Source organism: Tyto alba, unplaced genomic scaffold (genome assembly GCF_018691265.1).
Source record: "Tyto alba isolate M040663 unplaced genomic scaffold, T.alba_DEE_v4.0 Super-Scaffold_2, whole genome shotgun sequence".
NCBI lineage: Eukaryota > Metazoa > Chordata > Aves > Strigiformes > Tytonidae > Tyto > Tyto alba.
This window is the reverse complement of record NW_024881282.1, coordinates 2,308,963-2,327,586: the sequence shown is the minus strand read 5'-3', so window position 1 is coordinate 2,327,586 and position 18,624 is coordinate 2,308,963. Positions and strand designations below refer to the sequence as shown.

Sequence of the window (18,624 nt, the reverse complement as noted above, 5' to 3'; positions counted from 1 at the left end):
TAATTCCCCCTACTTTAAATATATCATCCTGCAAAAACATTTAAGAGCCAGTAAACCCTTTTGTGTCCATTCTAAGGCTGACAATCATTTGTGAGCCATGGCAGAGTGATACAAAAACCTGATCATAAACCTGGCATTTGGGTTTTCTTTTTTAAAAGCACACCCTTCACAGGTGGGATTGAAAAAAAATAAAAAAAAAAAAAGATGGACACAAAAGATGACAACGATAATGAGAACTGAAGGTTCAGCTATGTGTCTGGCTTTCAAAGGGAAAAGCAGAATCAAAGCAGCAGAAAGGAGGAGGAACTCTTTCAAAAATACATATAGTCCAAGGCAGAGCCATGAGGCCTCCTGCAACGCTCTCCTTGCATCAGCGGCGAGGTCTGGAGCTGGGGGATGATAACAAGAACAACATATGTGTATGGATAATTTTTTCCTCTCATTTTACCACCATAGATATTCTTACTGTAAACTGATTTACTTAAATCATCAGGAGAAAAGGAATGAATTGACTGTTGCCCACACTACTCATACTATTGCCCATCTACAACCCTTGGTGAGGTATTAAAGGCAGCACATGAGAACAGTTTCTCTAAACAGTATTTGACTGATAACCTCCTGTGCCCAAGCAATTCTGAGGTTTTTTTTTTTAAATTGAGATTAGCACCAGCTAATTCCTATATGGCATTCAGCTGGCATCCTGCAGACACAAAAACTTAATACAAAAAAAGCAATTTTTTTTTCCCCAGAAAATTATTTTAAGGTAGCAAAAGGATTTTTTTTCCCCTTTAAAGCAAGTTGTATTTCTGTTTGGGGGAAAAAATTTAATACACATCTCCTCTCGTGTAGAAAATATTCTGATTGCACTAAAGAGACCCATATTCTGCTGATACACTTTCAGTGTAAAATAACACTCAGGAAAATGAATTTTTAAAAACATAAAAGACAGTAAAACATATACATTAGCAGTTTCGAATACCTACACCCACTCTGTAATCCTCAGGGATAAACCCAATGAATTCATACGCTTGTTAATTATCTCTTATTGCCTGCCACATGTAAAAATGAACAGCCTTGCTGCCACCGCGGCAATAATCTGCAGTCAGGACGCGTTTTATCATCGTATCAGCTGCAGCCACTGTTGGCTCTGACAACAACTGAACGGTTTGGCAGAGTGCCTCAAATTACTGCCGACTAAAAGCACTTTAAACCGTCCTGCCGGAGCTTGACATGACAAATAAAGCAATGATTCATAACTGAATTACAGCGAGATGCTCTGGAAGGCAACGAGCAGGCTTGCTGACAAGAACTTGCCATTCCTCCACGCCGGCAGCTGGGGGAAGGGAGTCCCGAGGATGCTCCGGTGACATGCCGGCGTTATCAATCCGGCCAGAGAGACTGCTAAATAGAGGGGAGGCATCAAAGGAAGCGAGTGATGGTAAATAAGGTGCAGTGGTCTTCCTATACAACATTATTACACTCAATTACTTCCCATAGTCTGTAAGCTTTCTGCCTATAATCCTTTTTAAATCAACAAGAGAACTGGCTACTGATTCTGAAATCCCATGTTATTAAATGCAAAATATTTAGTAACCCAAGACCAAAGTCCACCAGAGCAACCAAAGCTGTCAGCTTATAAATCCCCATCAAAACCTTTAATGAACTGACAAAAATAATCCCCACGCAGTACCTGTGGAACAACCCTCACAGTCCATTGACAAACCATTTCATTGTCCAGCTGTGATGAATAGCAAATTTTTCAGTTCTTCTCCCAGCATTTTTGCTGAAGAAATAGCTTTCAAACCTGTTCTGCCCATAGACAAGGCAACAGCATCTTTGCAAATGTAGAGTGCCCCAAGGATCGTTTCCATAATGCCTATGCTGAAGTCCCTTTAGAAAAAAAAGACTGGGGGAAAAAAAAAAAAAAAGGACTGCAGCTTACACTATGGTAATATATCTGTCCCGTATAGTTCTTGGAGTGCACTGAAGTTATTTTTATTATCAGTTTTCCTTCCTTCAGCAAGAACTAAGTCCTCTCAGTGCCCCTTTTAAGAAAAGAGAAATGGGATACCAGCCACTGGCTCAAAGCCAGTGTATAACTCCTAGATAGATCATTTGATCTACAATATTTGGTTTAGGTTCTTATAAAGAAGACTAATTTTAATTTAGTATCTTATAATAAGCACATGTATATCCAAGAATAGCCACCAATGTAGGCAAGACTCTCGGGGTACCACTTATCTTCCCTAACTATCTCCATTTAAATTTTTGGTATCTAAGCTATGTTAGTGCTCCAGACGTCCTCCATCATCAATTAGAAGAAACCTCAAAGGCAAATTCACCCCATTTTACGACAATTGTATATAGCAGGTGGGATAACCACTTGCTGCAGATGTCTATGTGTCCCCATGAACTATGGAGAGGAGCTTAGACAAGGAACAAGGTGCTTCACTTTTACATGGCTAAAGTTATAAGAATTAATTCCCGCACTATCTCCCTAGCCCTCAGACCAAGGCACCTTTCACAAAATGAATGGTGTTTTGAGAGAGAGAGAGACCTAGACAGAAATATTGCTGATGAAGACTCATATATATATATAGAACAAAATGAAAAGTGCTGTTAGTGATGTACAGCCCCGTTATGCTTTTTGAACTTGCAATCTTGACATTAAGCTGTCTTTTAAATAGAAATTACTACACTCAGTTGTAGACAAGGCACAAAACATGACATTTCTCCTTGTCCCCAGCTGTGACATCCAGAAAGACTGACAGACAGACAAGAGGTGCACACTGAAGTGCCAAGGAAGACAGCCTCAGATTTATTTAGTTTTCTCCCATTTGCATTTTTACTATGTCTAACTGCAGCCTTTAAACTTCTAATTCATCTATTTACATTTCTTCCTCTCAGAGCAGCACCTCACGTATTTGCAGATTCATGCCAGCCATGGGTCTCAGTGTGGGGATGAAATCACAGATCCAACACATACTTCCTCAGGGAGGCTGGCAAACTGGGCAAAGCCTTTCACGTCTGCAAGAGAATCCATCAGCTGTTTTGGTTGGAGATCATTATTTCCATGGTTTAATGTAAAAAAATGGAAAATAAATATGCATAAGGAACCCACCTCCAAAGTGAGGAAGAACATTGGGCAAAAAGGATTTGTGACAACGTTTTTAAGGCAGCTTTTGCTCCCCTCTCAATTTGTCTTCAGTTTTCCCAACATTTTTGTACCTGACGTCCTCTTCATTACATAACTAGACCACATCCAAGGGTAAATAGGATCCTGATGACCTCCCAGTAGCTAAGCTACCCAGCAGAACACTTGCAAAGGAAAAAAAGGTCAAAACCTGCCATCAGTAGAAGTAAAATTTCAAAGGACCAGGAAACCAGCTAAGTTGTTAGCTTTTCCTACTCAAAATCTGTAGCCTGTAAGGATCTACTCCCCCACTGAAAAGCTGTGCAACGTGGACCCAAGGAAAGGCTGCTGCATTAAGTAAGCTATAAAAGACGTATAAAAAGTTAAGAGCAGCTGGCAGCTGTTGTGTAATATCGTGTGACTGAATACAGCATTTGATATGGAAAAATAAAATAAAAAAAAATAATAAAAAAAAAGAGATTTTAAATGACAAACGCTTAGTCTGTACACCACGAGGGCCACCAGCCAGAACTCACCACATCTTGTTTCATTGACTCTGCTCCAAAGGGGCACAGCCCACCTACCCCCAAATTGTACGCTTCTGTCCCAAATTGTACATGGGATTTCACCCACCGAGCAGTGGGTAGATTGGGAGCCTTTGGGGACTGTTATGTGGGATGAAAAGGAGAAAGAGGGAACCCTCAGCCTTGAATTAACACATGGGAAAAAACAAATAAAATCTTTCAAACACCAATGTCTAGACAGTGCCAATGCCTTTGTCTTTGGGAAGAGGGATTAGGAGAGAAATCTGGCTGTGCTGTTCCTCATTTCATAGGAAAGCTAGAAGACACTTTGGGCTAAAGGCCTGGCCCTGTTCCAGAAACTACTTTATGATGAAGGAACAGAAGAAAAAGAGGTCTGTAAGACAGGAGAGTAAGATTTCTGCCTAACAGTCACAGCAATTAAGCAAGCTGTCTTGATGAAGAGGAAAAAAACATTGGAATAGAACCCAAAGGCTCAAAAGAGCAAGAGAAAGTAATTTTGAGAGTAGGTCAAGACTCCAGAGGGGATTACCTTTCCAGTTTGAGACTTAATGCTAGAGACATGCTTCGAAAAGCTGACCAGCGAGATTCTGCTGATACCACGGATGACCCCATAACGTCTGCATGCTGAAGCACAAGTCAAGTATTAAAAGTGAATGTTGAAACTGTGTCAATTAGGATCAAAACCGGCAGAACTAAAAGGTGCCTTGTTCTTCCTTCCTTCCTTCCTTCCTTCCTTCCTTCCTTCCTTCCTTCCTCTTACATGAAAAAAAAAAAAAATTAAAAAGCGCAGCTAAATATTTTGTATACCTGGCATTATTAGGTTATTCAACATCTCAACTTGAAAAGAGCAATCTAAGCACAGATCTCTGGAAGAAGGACAGAGTGGACTTCATATAAAGTTTCCAAGAAAGAGGGCCTCTCCTATATTTGAATCGATTCCACTGTAACTTGAACTTGTTTTTATTAGGCATGGTATGATTCCACTCCCTCAATTACTGCACTATCTGAGCAGGTAATAGCCTTAAAATTGAAGGAAGGGCTGCTTATACTTGTTGGAGCTGAAATAACTAGTGAGATTCTCCCAAATAAAATCCCTGCCATGAGACTGCTGGGTAAAAGTGGTCTAATCGAATCCCAGATCATATAAGAAACTTCAAAGATTCACTTCAAAGTGCTACTTCAGCAAACAAAGTAGTTGAGTTAATTTAATGCTTCTCATACTGGAAAGAACCACTTCCTTCAAGTGGGGAAGGAAAACAAATGACGGCAAGTCATAGACCAAAACATTTGTGGTAGTTGTGAATAACCATCCTCGGGCTGCGGCTGTAAAGGGATGATGGATTCACATTTTCCTGGCTGTGCCAGCACACGGTACGATGCCCGGTGCACCGGTGGGCCTAACACACTGCACTTATTTATAAGGATGTGCTGACTGAGAGAGAAAAACAAAACAGAAGCTCAAAGGTTTTCATTCTCACCCAGAAATGTCCACCAAACAAGGGAGACTCCGGCAACTCACTGCCCGCAGGACTCAGATGCATTCGGGGAAGGCAGAAGGGCACATAACTCTTTCAAGCAAATGGAAATGTTTTTTACCTGTCAGAACCTGAGCTTGGGCCCGAAGCATTTCGCTGCTTCTCCAGGCAGGAGTATCAACAGCAACTGCACCAGATCAAGGAGCTGCATTCTTTACGCTGCTTCAAGCACTAACGATGTTATCAACTGCAGCAGGAGAAACAAACTTGGGAGCCTAAACAAACTGACACCTAAGTGAGGGAAGAGCCAGCTCTCAAATACCTCCATGATGCTGAAGAGATTTGTCGTTCTAGATCAGTCTGTTTTGCTCTTAGGAACCAAGTTTTGCTAAAAATGCAGCTTAAAGGTAGTTTCCATTTCCCAGAATATGCATAGGATGTTTACAGTTCAACACTCCGAAGTCCTCCACAACCACCGTCACCTCTTGAGGTGTATAACTGGATTCCCAGATGTCTTATTTTCTATATTTAGCCATTCAAAGACATGCATGGGATTTCTTCTAGGGTATAAATGTACTACCAAGTTTATCCGAATGGTTTTAATTCAAATAAATAAATAAATAAATAAATAAATAAACACCAAGCAAAACCAAAAGCAAGGCAGAGAGAGTTAGTTCTCCTCTCTCTAGGTTGTCTAAAACCTGTTACAACAACTTCCTAATCCTGCCTCCAGTCCTCCCTAATCCCTTCAGCAGTCTAATTAAACCCATTAAACACAGTTCTGGAAATTCAGTTTCCACTACCCTTTCCTGAAGACAACTGGACAAACTGCCAAGCAGCAGGTCTCAGTTCAGGCTTTTGCAGGAAAGGAAAGAGTAAATACCTATTGCAAGGTTTCTTGGAGAGTGTGTTTTGAATAGATATAATACTTCTGAAATGACGTGCAACTACCCCACTCCTAACTCTCATAATCTTACCTCATCACCCAAAATATTCTTTTACCTTTTTCCCCTAGAGAAAAAAAGCTTGAGAAATATGATGAATTGATGCAATGACACACACACCAAAAAAAAAAAAAAAAAAAAAAAGAAAAGAGAAAACAAGGAGCTCCTTGAACACTCGTTTCCCATAGAGTTGTTTCTCATGTCGATTTACTTCAGTCAAGTGGAAACTCAAAACAAAGCTTCTCCCATGATGGGGCATTAATAGATCGCTTAAGATTTTCTGGCAACTTGTGTGTGAATACATGTTGCCTCTTTATCCACTTACAAAAAGTCTTCTTCCTTTAACTTGCAGTATTTTCATGAGACCTAGAAGATTTTAATCATCTTCAAGACTTCTCCTTCCCTTATCAGACTTCCAAAGTTTGCCGAATGGAAACGCTCACACAGAGAGCATAAGGCGTAAGCTTTTAAAGGTATGAGGTTTTAAAAGAAATGGTTACATCCTAATTATTAAGTCTAACTCCTGATTCTAAATGAATCTGAAACTAAACTCCCAGCAGAATTGCTCTGCTTTCCCCACCACCTAGCTCTGTAATTTATTTGAAGAAATTAGGTTAGCAGTGTTTACAAGACTCATGAAAATAAAAGCATCCTCCTGCCAAGACTCAATCCTAGGAACTCCTGGCTGTTCTTCTGCCCACGTCCTCTACCCGCCTTGCCTGCACAGTCCTCTTCTGACTCACCACATTCCCCCCATCCCTGTTAAAGTCTGGCTTTTCCCCAAACTCTGATAAATGAGCCCAAATTCCTAGTTTACCTCTTCTACTCTAGATTACAAGCTTCCCAGGAAAGGGGAAATTCCTCCTGGACAGTCCCCATAGCATATCACATGTCTTATCTTACACTAATAATTATGAGCAAACTTAGTATCTGAGGCAGAAGCATATGCTTTAAACTCGTTTTGAAAAGGAAATATTGCAGAGATGACAAATTATCATTAATGTCTAACTGAGCAAGCAAGGGGCAACCTTTTCAGCCTGCTTCATGAAAAAATAAGTCTTCAGCTATTACTAATTTTCTCTTTCGCCATTATTTGATAGCAGAGAAGGAAGGAACCATTAGAAACTGTTTACATTATGAAATAAAAAGCTTGAGCAAGAGGGAACAATGATGATAATGAGCTAGAAGATGATACTCAGCAGGAAACTGCTCGCAAAAATCCTTCAGGAACAAAGACTAATTTGGTAGTGAAGCAGCACACACACTTGCCAGCACTAACACAGGTATGTACTTGGGCAGGCCAGACTTTTTATTTTAACTGCAACATCCTCTTACTGAAAGTGCTTCTTTTTGCATCCACCTCTGAGCAAACACCAAAATCCCATCCAAGCACATGCGGAAGCGTTAGTACCAGCTCTCATCATTAGCCTCACTGAGAGGTACAAACCATCTTGTTGCAGGGGACACGGCAATGCAGAGCTTCTGGGGACCCTGTTTTGTCCTATTATCTCCATAAAGAACCTGGAAATCCATGATGTAGCACTGGGTACCCAAAATTTGATGCTTGGTTGAATGTTCATTGTTTTAACAATTTGGGCAGCTAACTTTTAAATTACAACTTGTCCAAAAAATAAAAACAATCCTAATTTGTTGTTTAACAAATAATACAGGTTTATCTCTAACACCAACATTTTAATGAACCAGGCAGAACAATAATCACAATTCTTTGCAATGGCTCTGTTTTCATTTCCATTTATAGATGGATTCAAGCAAAGACTCTGAGTAAGGGGAAGATGATAAAAAAAAAAAAACCTATAACCCATACTATCATTGCCTTACAACTATTCCAAAAATCAGAGGTTCCTTTCCACCTTCACTTATCGAAACCTGGTTATTTAAAACAGAAGGGAATTTTTCCATAGGGTTGGAAAAAGGCAGCACCTTGACAGCAAAGTGTGGGCATGCACTAGCCCGCAGCCCAGCAGCTTTTGGCCATGGGACTGAAGGTAGCACATGGACACGTTTTGGGTACCCCGAAGGCTCAGAAGTCAGGCAGGAGGGTATCTGGAGGAAGATGACAGATCTCACTGGGTCCTAACCCCAGCAGAGGCCAGGAGGTTCTCACCAGCAGCCACCCATGCTACCTCTAAGAAAACCATCATCAACATCCACCTGCAGAGAAGGTCGCCAGTTGCAACTGGGTTTCTACTGACATAATTTATGGTCAGAGGAGAGAAAAGCATACAGTATTACAAAGCTGCCTTGAACTGGCCTACAGAGAACAGCAGACAGCTTCACAGTGCAAACATCTATTGTAATTTGTATTCTAAAAGAAGACATCGGTATGTCACTATATACATATAAAATATTCAGGAAACCAAAGAGGGCTTTTTGTTAAGCTGAGGAGCTTCTGATGTATTCCACCATTCTCCCTCATCTAAGGACTCAAAATCTTCTGTAAGGTCTGATGTTCAGCAGTGGGAAATGTGGAGATTTTCATATGCAGCTGGATATTTGCATGTTTAAAAAACATTTCTCTAGTAGGTCATCATTAGCAAGTCCCGCAGACAACTGTTATAATACACACTGTCATGCAAAGGAAATTAAGGCGGTATTGGAGGTACCACACTGGGCAACTGTTGGCTCTTTAATGACAAGTATTAGCAAGTTTGGATGGAAACTCAGTCCAACATTCTTTTTATAGAACAGTTAATGTGATAATATCTAAGACAGAAGGAAACTTTATACAGACGGGGGAAATCATGATCCACAAACAAACCAGAGGCAATTATCAAAATTATACCAATGGTATTCATTTTTTGCAGTCAAGCGTAATTATGAAAAGTCTATTTAAAAAAAAAAAAAAAAACAAAAACCTTAGCCTATGATTTGCATTTCAATTAATTTTCAGACTTTTGTGTGTAGAATAGATCACTAGAATTGTGTACTACAGAAACTACCATATGCTGAAATACTCTCATAAATGTTATAATGCTGGAATTCCAAGTATAAAACCCAGGTAATACTGCAAGGTCTGGGGTTGGTTTTTTTTTTTTTTTCCTGTTAGTCTGTACAAAATTGGTGAAGACGTAGGGGAAAGAAAAAATATCAGTGCTATGTGTGATGCACTTTCCAAAACTTCCATTACAACCACATGCTGCTGAAGTACCACACAACAGGCAAATCCAAGGGTCTGGGGAATATAGCCTTTCTGAGGCTTACCAAGGGTGCCCACAGCTTACAACAAATCCTCTGGATATCGTTACTGCAAATCTAACAATACCAAGTTATCACATCCACATGTTGAAAAGAACATTTCTTTATTAAAATATATTTAAAGTTCTGGCCAATTGCTTATAATTGTACAGGGCTCTTGCTCTTCAAGCCTAATCACTGTATTTCACACTAAACACTAATTATACAATCTAGCACGAAAAAGCCAGAGATACAGACCCTTTAACAAGCTTAGGCAAAAATCAAAGGCCCACAAAGGGCTAAATCAAAAGCTGGCTCACACCAACTCTATTCTTTGTGCAGTCAACCAAGACTAATTAACGCTTTTAATGTCAGTTTACCCCTTTTGGCACTATAAATCAGAACACGCAGCTTTTATGAGTTAACAAAAGAATCTCTGAAAGGTGTAGCTTATTAACCAAACTCACAAATTCAAATGCACTTAATCAGAAACAGGTATATTTAGCAGCATTGTACTCGACGAGCAGAATTATCTGCAGGCTGTACACAGAGAACATTCATTTATCAATACAAACACTGCTGGCATACCGGGAAGAGGTGGTAAATTATACATCTGAAAGAAAGGCCACTGCTTCCAACACGGCTTTTGTGAGAGCAGGAATATGGAAAAAACACTGCAGGAAGGTGCTACAGAAAGGTGTAGGGAACATACTGGATGTTTCCCTATAATCTCATCTCAGCCAGAGAGACTGCAAGAACTGAGCATGCTATTGCACTTCTTCAGCAGGAATAGAAAATGGGTCCTCAAGTAGATCTCCTACCGTCGCCCACTTGGATAGGCCCTTCAGCAGCTTCTCTGCAGCATGCTGCACTTGTTTTGATGCATCATTTGAAGAGTTCTCATTAGGGTTTTGTTTCTTCCCCTCATCAGGAAACAGAGATCTCCATGTTTGTGTTGTTTCTGAAATGGATTTTGCTCTCCATACAGTGGCCAATTGGGACTTTCACTTTGAAAGGCTGCTGGACATCAGTTTGGCCTCTAAGAGAAACCGTTATCACAGGGACACAAAAAGATACTAACATGGTAAATCTGAGTCCAAAAGGAAGTCAAGGTCACAAAGCTTTCAAGATCCGTACATACTTTTTTAAGAAGAAATACAGATACAACTCACATCCTAGACTCAGAGAAAGAAAAAAGACCCTAGCTGCATCTTTCTGCCTGACTAGACAGAGAAAAAGCATTTTGGTGTGCTCTCCACATACCTCAAGGCAGTATCTACAGCGTATTTTAATATGCCACATAAGCTTATAGATCAAAAGTAGAAAGTCAGTCCAGAGAATCTTGAAAAGTCTGGTGTCAGAGATCCTCTCTGCTGCTTATGTCCATAAATCTTATTAAAACGTGACTTTGTTTTTAAATCAGTTTTTGACAGTTTATATTTTTCAGCTTGTTATGGGAAATGTCATCTTCCTAGCAATGTCTCACTCCTCTAACAACTACTGTATATCAACGCTCTTCAGCCATAAAGAATCACAAAGCCACTTTGTCAATAAAATAGTTCCTCTACGCCCCAAACTAATCATCGTGGGAAGTTCGGGCTGATGTTCCTACCCTGACGCTCGATCACAATGCATCCCTGTGGCACAGCATCCATCACGCACTGCAGACAGGCAAAGGACAGTGCAGGTTTCATCTGGAGAGCTGGAAGTGACACAGCCCAGCTTGGGGACCCATGGTCACAGTTCATGTGCGTGTGATTAGCCGGTGGCTCTGACTGTCACGATACACTGAGACAAAAACATTAAAAGTGGATTTTTTTTTAAGGGAGTAGACCTGACTAAAAGAAGCATTTGCGCAAATGCTACTTCAGATGAAATGCTGGGGCCTTAATCTTTATAAATTCATCACCTTATGCAGGGACAGAGTTTCCCTATGTGATATGTTACAGCGTATTTAGGTACATCACAGAGGGAGTTTCCTTTCACTGATACATCCTGCATGGCAGTAGTGCTCACAAAGGAATAAAACATTTCTCAGGAAGAAAAAATCCATAGAATACCATAGAGTCTAGTCCAACCTTTCCTGGCAAAAGCACGGTCTAGGCAAGATGGTCCAGCAACCTGTCCAGGTGAATCTTAAAAAGTGTCAAATGTTGTGGAATCCACCACTTCCCTGAGATTATTCCAGTTCTCATTGTGAAAAACCTTCCTCTTGTGTCCCATCAGAGCAAAAGTTTTAAATTTCCTCTTAAAAGAAAATTCCCATGAAGCAAGGATGGACAAAGTAATTACAGACCCCAAAGCCTTCCGAATCCTATAATATTTGTGACTGACATGGGAGAGAAGGAAGAAAAGGAATCCAACCAAAATCCAACACCTTGTGGGACTTGGAACAGTGCCAGCTGAGGCACATTTAAGAGAGCCTTGCTGCTCCATGACTCAGACTGTGTGTAAAGAAGAATGAGATAGGGCTTAAGAGAAAGAGTACTGACATTCCCCACTATGGACCAAGGGTGTCCACGTTCCTGTCTCTTCCAGTACACAGCAAGAGGTTGCTGGGCAAAACCAAAAGCAAGAAGAACAGAAGAAACATGTTGGAAGGTTCTGCTCTTGAGGCAGCCATTCTTGCTCACTGTAAGAGCATCCATCGAAGCATGTCACACACTCAGCACAGATGTGGTGATGCAGTATGGTAGAAAACACCAGTCCTCTGACCTGTCTTCACAACCAAACCCGTACACCCCACAGACAACAGCAAGCTGCTTCTTCCCTCATGCCCATCACCTGGATCAGAAAACCAGCAACCTCAAGCTAAAGGTCTCAGCCATTCGCTTGCCAGCTACTAGCTTCAGCTCTTCAAATGTAAGACTGAAGTATCTCCAAATTAAAGAGCTCTGAAGCAACACACCATATTCCTGAGCCTCAGTTCATGCTCCATTAACTTACACACTACAGTAGTGTAGATACGGTCACATCAAGTTGTGAGGATGAGCAGTGTGCTTCTACCTCAGAGGCATGTTCATAGACACAACTGTCATGCAGCACAGAGAAATAAACATACCAAAACCCCACAATATGTCCAAACTAGTTAGAAGGCTACATTTTAAAACACTGTTTATGTTCTAATATGATGTATTTCCTTCCTCCAAACATGACTCAAAGGAAAGAAGGAGACATGAACCACTGTCCTTGGTATGACCTTCATTAGAGTCCACCAGGAACATGGGACAGGGATCTCCTTTCACCCTTCAATAATCATATGATGTCTCATAGGATCCTGGGACCTACATAGAATCATAGAATCACAGAATGGTTGGCTTGGAAGGGACCTTCAAAGATCACCCGGTTCCACCGTCCACTTGATTAGAGTGCTCCCAGCCCCGTCCAACCTAGCCTTGAACACTTCCAATGACAGGCCTCCAAAACTTCTCTGGGAAACCTGTGCCAGTGTCTCACCACCCTCATCTTAAAACATTTCTTCCTTATGTCCAATCTAAACCTACCCTCTTTCATTTTAAAACTGTTGCCCCTTGTCCTGTCACTACAGACTTTGGTGAAAAGTCTGTCTTCCCTAAAAGCCCCTTTTATATATGGAAAGGCCGCTCTAAGGTCTCCCCGGAGTCTTCTCTTCTCCAGGCTGAACACCCCAAACTCTCTCAGCCTCTCTTCACACTAGAGATGTTCCAGCCCTCTGACCATTTTGGTGGCCTCCTCTGGACCTGCTCCAACAGGTTCATGTCTGTCTTGTGCTGGGGACCCCAGAGGTGGATGCAGTACATAACTCGACTTAACAAAAATCACCATCCATATCATAAATTCTCTGTCAGGAAATTTATTCTCCAAATCAGAGCTGACAATTCAAGAAAACCTAAGATCTGTGAACAAAGGATTTGCTCATGCAGTAGAAAAGAAAATCACTAAGTCAAGTAGTCATGCCCCAACAGCAGAGAAGTATCCATCACGCACTGGCAAGGTGCTTCACTTCTGGATTTGGTACATTCCCAGCCCAGTGAAGACCGCCACGTGGACCCCACCAAACTGGCATAAACAGTCATAAGACTAAAGATCATATGGAAATTTTTCATATGAGTTCCAAAACGTTGAGGTGAATGAAGCAAAAGTTTCAAGTACAGGCCCAGTTAACCACATGTCAAATTCCACTCACACACACTGTATAAAAACCAGCCTAATGTAAAAGTGCATTTAAAAATATTTACATCAAATCAAACCATTACATAGAAAAGAGAGGTATTTTCCCATACAGATGGATTTTATACACACACAGTGGTTAACTATTTAATTGCTGGAATTCCACTTAGGATTTGGGGGAGTGATGTACTTCCCAAGCAGGAAATATCCTACCCTAAGTAAACTAAGTTAAGAGGTCGGGTACACAAACATTCAAGACTTTAACACAATCTCTTCCATCTTTTCACTTCTGAACACTGTTTACCATCATAAGTCTAAAAGGGAGAGGTTCGGTCCAAGATAAAGACACCCAAAAAGTAAATGTCTGAAGTGGCTGGTGGAGATCTTAAAGAGGGCAGTCACAGCCTGGAGAACAAGCCCAATCAACTTGAAGAGGACAACCAGTAACTAGTCAATCAAATCTCTCCAGGCTCCAGCAATTCCTCTCGAGACCTCCAGACACCCAGCACACACAAAGCTTGAACTTAAATTTCTTAGTCTGGAGCTGAATTGGACCCGGAGCCCTTTGGACCAGAAGCTCGCTCTCTCATGCAAAGCCAACACTTAACAACTTATTCTCATTTGAAAAAACATCTTGACTTCCATCAATACCAGTCCCATTTCTCCAGTCTGAGCAACTCAGCCCCCACCTCTGCCTTCTTCCTCCCTCATAACCCATTGAATGCATGCCCTTGGCTTTGCCTCTCTTCCTTCTGCAGCCCTGGACTTCTGTTTTCAGTCCCAGAAAAAGCAGCATAGCCCCAGCTGTGTCTCCTACTGCTGCTTCAATTTGGAGATGGGGGGGCAAGCGTGCAGAAAAAGGGGATAGAAGCAGCAAAGTCCTTTTTTATTTTTCCCTTTATCCTTTTTCTTAGCATGACACAAAAACAAAAAGGGGAAGAGGGAGATGTAAAGGGAGCCAGCTTTGTTGCTTCAAGATTGGCACAAGCAAGGACAAAGCAAAGCTCTTCTGAAATGCTTGGAACTTTCTGTCCCATCCCACCTAAGACAGGCTGAGTTGCTGAGGGTGGGATGAGGAAGAAACAACAGCCTGATTTTGTCCGTACCCAAAGAGTAGGCATCTAATCTGGGCAGGTTGTTCCCAAAGCAGGGCTGGACCGCTTCTGCATGCCAAAATATCAGGAGGATAAGGGTCACGGCACGCCTAAGTGTTTGATCCCGATGCAGTGCGGTGGATCCAAGAGCAGAGAGCACCCGTCGACACTTTTGTTGTCTATCTGCATCTGGTTTTCAGCAAACCTGACTTGAGTGGGAGCAGAACACTCAGTGGGTATCCTGGTAGCTGACATTTAAAGTTCATGTTACTAAGCAAGCAACAAAACATATAAAAGGGAAAAAAAAAAAAAAAAAAATCAACCCTGTTTTTTTCCATAGTTCTGCACAAGAACAGCTGGATTGGGACAGACTGACACTTCAGCTATCCCAGGGTCTTCTCGGCAGCAAAACCCAAGTGTGAATACCTAGGGGAAAATTTAAGTACAGGGCAGGCGCACAGTGACATTTGCCCAGCATACTTTCCAGCCCCTAACTGTGGCCAGCACGGGGATTTCCTGAAGTAGTATGTTGATATTTAATAGCTAGCTGTATATCATGGTATACCACTACTGTAGCATATTTGATTTTCTTATATATAAATGCTTAGAGGTCTTGACTTGTTCAGGTCTCATAATGCTAGGCACCATATGCAAAAATAAATAGTTAAGATAGAACCTGCTCCAACCAATTTACAGACCACATCACGCCGCAAAGTTTGGATTTTGAAAAATTGTTTCTAGCTTTCTTTTATGAAAGGCTGCAACATAAACTATTAGAAAATAATTTGCCTCTCTACAGGCAAATGACAGAAATTCATAGCAGGAATCATGCCTTTACCAACTCAGTAATTTTGGCCCAGCTAGCGAACACAGGCAATACTTTGTGCCTTCTTTTTAATATAAAATAAAAATAAATTATTTACTAAGAAGATATTAAGACTAATAAACACTAAAACCCCCCTAACTCTCACAGTTCTTTATAGGAGCAGCACATACCTACTGTGTGTTCTGCTCCAGTCTGCTGATTACCCTTGGTTTATTAACTCTATAAATCAACACAATAAAATATGCTAGACATACAGTGTTGCTGGAGTTTCAGCTTATGCATTTTTTGACCCAGAAATGACTTGCTTAGTTTAAAATGTAATGTGATTCTGTACCAAAGTTCATTTAATATAAACAAGGGTCCAACCCATACCAAACACCAACGCTTTTTAATCAACACTTGCAATCTCTGTGGCATCCAAAGCTTTTCTCTGTGGAGGGAGTAGGGAAAAAAAGTGTTTGGAGGAGTATCTGAACTCAAGTGCTACAATTGAAGGGCACACATAAAATGTGAATTGATACCTCTTGGATACGAGCTTCCTTCGGATGGAGATAATCCGGAATGGAGTCTGCCTACAGCTGCAGGGCAGTGAGTGAGTCTTCACAGCATTCCACAGCTCTGCAGCAGCAACCAGAGAGAGAGAGAGACACCCGTGAGGCAACATGGGGTAAACCTGTCGGGCAGAAAACACGTCTCTTTCTAGCAAAGAGTGGGTTTTATCTTCACTGGAGCAAAAGGAGGAACGGGCACATGTAAGAAACACAGTTAAAAAAAGGAAGAGTCATGGGCAAAGAAAAGGAAGGAAGGGATATGGGAGCTGGCTACAAGACCAGCAGCTGCAAAAAAAGATGGCATGATGTGAATGGTCTGCAACTCATGTTTCCTACCTGCTGTCATTAAATAAATAGATATGCATATTTACTGCACCTCTCCTACAAATAAAGATCTCAGTTTGCCCTCCCCTAAAAATACCATGGATACATTTTTCCATCACCATAGGTATAGGGAGAAAGACAGCAGAAATTCTACATTTGCACCTCCAAATCAAGACAACACAAAATCTTCTGCAGTTATACACTACAGCTCAATAACTTTGGGTGCAATACTCACATGGCACGTTTTGCACAAAGTCTACATCAACTATGCTTTGCCTACGCTCTGATGAAGAATTGCGTAGAAACTAGAAACAAACAGTCCCAGGAACGGATAAAATCAGAACTAGGATCTTCTCAGCTTTCAAAAGGGAGAAAACAAAGTTCAAGCTTTCTTTTAAATACTTGTTAACCAGCTATTTGTCAAGATTTGAAACTAAACAGGCTTTAGCCAAACAAAGCTTTACACGTTACTCCTACACCCTTCCCTTCCCAGATGACACAAAAGCTCAGAGAACTGAAAACGAAATACCTCAAAATAAAGTACAGCACAAAACAAAAGCTCGCAAGCAGCTCCACATGCTTTATGCATTATACAGAGGAACAGAAAACCTACTGTTCACAAACCAGGACCAGTGCTCCTTATAATGGTTGTTTATTTTAATCAACCCAGTACCAAAAGGTTTACATTAAGCATTTTTTCATTGCTTCTAACCACTGATCCAGTATTAGTTTACATTCACTCAAAAAACACTCTCAGAAAGAAAACAGGACACAGAAAACATTGAATCCAGTAAAACAACTGAGAGTTTCTCTGGGAGTGCAGATCCATCCCACCTTTCCCTGCAGCATTACACCCAGAGGCCATTCAAGCCCTGCAAATGAAACAGCATGAAATTGGAAATGGACAGAGGAAAAAAAATTTTTTAAATCTCTTAATTTTTACTGGAGTTCCTAGAATTGCCTGCTGCAGGAAACCACCACCATGCCATCTCAGATGGCATCTTTGGAGAGAAGTCAAAACCCACCCTGCTGATGCTCAAACGTCCAAATAATTCCAACACTGCTGCTACCAAGTGTGTGAATGTGCTCAGGGAAACATCTCAGTAATATTTCCACCTGTTGTACAGGTGCTTGACTTCTGTATTTCCACCTTATAATAAGCATATTCATTGCTTGGAATTTAATCCTGGTTTTAGGCTTTTTGACTTGCCTTTATGGTCCACCAGTTCAAAGACATAACAAGTCTGAAATATATAAGCAAACATCTTTAGGAGAGAGAGGAAAGAGTAAGTGAATTCCAGCAGAAACGACGACTTGACAAATCTCATCACATCAAGCTCTGCAGTGGCAAATTAGTCTCTCTTTGAGCACATTCTGTACTCAAAGTAGCCTCAGTGCTTCGGGAGGTACCAAATATAACAGACCCATTTTAACTTCCTTCCAGGAATACACACAGTCATTTATCAAGAAGACGTGGGCTGCAGTTTCATTTCCAACAGCTTCAGTAACATTTTGCAAAATTAAACAAATGACTCCTTTTGTGGCAAGAAAGAAGCAGAAAATAAGCTGGGTCCAAGCAAGTGGGGGAGAAAACCACCTCCCCCAAGTCTTCCTCCACTCTTCAGTAATTTTGTGAAAAGCACGCCTTGCCAGCTGCAGCAGGCTCAGCATCAACCATGGGCTCAACGATCATTCCTTCCCCTTCTTTTACACCTCAAATCTCGATGCCTTTGCCATTATTATTTCATTTAGCAGAGCCAGTCTGATAGCTAAATTTGCCTCAAGTCCAAGTTTTGGAACATTTTTACATCTTTACACTTGTACGGCCAAGGAAGTCAATAAACTCTCTGCTTAGCAAATACTAAAGGTTCCCCGTACATGTCCAGCATGGCTGTGTGTGCTGAATACATGAGGGTTTCCAGGCACCACCTCAATTTAGCAGGACGGTATTGCAGCAACCTTTAATGCCAGGGGATTATCAGCAAGTTCACTTTTTGTTCATCTCTAGCTGCTAAAGAAACAGAGGGAAGTACTGTACCCACCTCCCATTAACCTTGTCAGTGGGATCTTTCTTTAGTTGCAACCGCATCAATACCTTCTTGTATTGAGCTCTCACGCAGACACTCAGTAGAATCACCCTTTGGGGGGGGGTGTGGGGGTGGTGGTTTGGCCTCTTTTCTAGTTTTTCTTGACCAGAAGTCAAAACGATTAGGTTCATAATAACTGGATGCTGCTACTGCAGAGAGAAGCTGTGATGATCTGCACATCACACACAGAGATGGTGGTTATCCAACTGCCTACACACACACACACACCTACCTATCACTGCCCTCGGTCACCATTCAGGAACCAGTTATAAATGGTCAGAATGTAAGAGAAATCATTCCA

The 18,624-nt window shown here is 41.2% G+C and overlaps 1 protein-coding gene across 2 annotated transcripts in view; it reads right to left on the bottom strand.

Annotated features, from left to right (window-relative positions):
* The window catches only part of FAM168A (family with sequence similarity 168 member A), a 213,921-nt gene that overhangs the window by 140,625 nt on the left and 54,672 nt on the right, over positions 1-18,624 (bottom strand). The window contains exon 2 of one of the 2 annotated variants that reach the window (XM_032991165.2): positions 15,883-15,979. The exons of the other annotated variant lie outside the window; for it this stretch is intronic. The gene's annotated coding sequence lies outside the window, so the exon portion shown is untranslated. The remainder of the gene's footprint in view (positions 1-15,882; positions 15,980-18,624) is intronic. 2 annotated transcript variants of the gene reach the window in all.